The sequence below is a fragment of the Camelus dromedarius genome, chromosome 3 (genome assembly GCF_036321535.1).
Source record: "Camelus dromedarius isolate mCamDro1 chromosome 3, mCamDro1.pat, whole genome shotgun sequence".
Taxonomy (NCBI): domain Eukaryota; kingdom Metazoa; phylum Chordata; class Mammalia; order Artiodactyla; family Camelidae; genus Camelus; species Camelus dromedarius.
In genome coordinates this window covers 91,681,722-91,682,380 of record NC_087438.1, presented here as the reverse complement: position 1 = coordinate 91,682,380, position 659 = coordinate 91,681,722, and the positions used below count along the sequence as shown (strand labels likewise).

At 48.6% G+C, this 659-nt stretch overlaps 1 non-coding gene across 1 annotated transcript; it reads right to left on the bottom strand.

Moving 5' to 3' along the window:
• Positions 1 to 237: 237 nt before the first annotated feature.
• TRNAS-AGA (transfer RNA serine (anticodon AGA)) lies at positions 238 to 313 on the bottom strand. The gene has a single exon. It is a non-coding gene; the product is annotated as a tRNA-Ser (tRNA).
• Positions 314 to 659: the final 346 nt, after the last annotated feature.

Sequence of the window (659 nt, the reverse complement as noted above, 5' to 3'; positions counted from 1 at the left end):
CCTCATTTGGCAATGCCTCTGGCCAAGCTGGGGTCAAAGGTGGAAGTCCATACCTGATCTGGAGCCTGAGGAGGGTCTCTAAGACTGGGACCAGGAAGGCAGCACTTCCTATCAGAAGCCTTTACCAGCTGGAAAGGGCTGGGCCTGGATAAGTTTGCTGTGTGAGTCTGTTCAACTGCCAGTTTTCCCCACTGGGCATGGTGGTGGTAATTAGGTTTGTTTATTTGTTTATTTAAATGGAGGTACTGGGGATTGAACCCAGGACCTTGTGCATTCTAGGCATACACTCTACCATTGAGCTACACCCTGCCCCCTGGACAGAGACCCTTTGATCTTCACAGTCTCTGAATCCTTAGCACTTAGAATAGGATAGAGCCATTACCAGATGTGGCTTTGTTTACACAATAGATTTGGGGAAAAAGGAATGTGACATGGCTGTTGAGTCACTAAGTGACTCAGAATGGGTGTTCTTAGTGAGGTCTGCTGGAGGCCACACTAGTGAGGGATGACCATTCATTCATTCATGTATTTTTCATGTATTTTTCTTCCCCATCCCCTGTCTAGGTCCTGGGTGCCAGGCCTTATGCTAGAGGTACAGTGATAAACAGGACAGAAGCAGCCCCATCCCCAGGAAGGCGCCATGGTGAAGGAAGTAGACA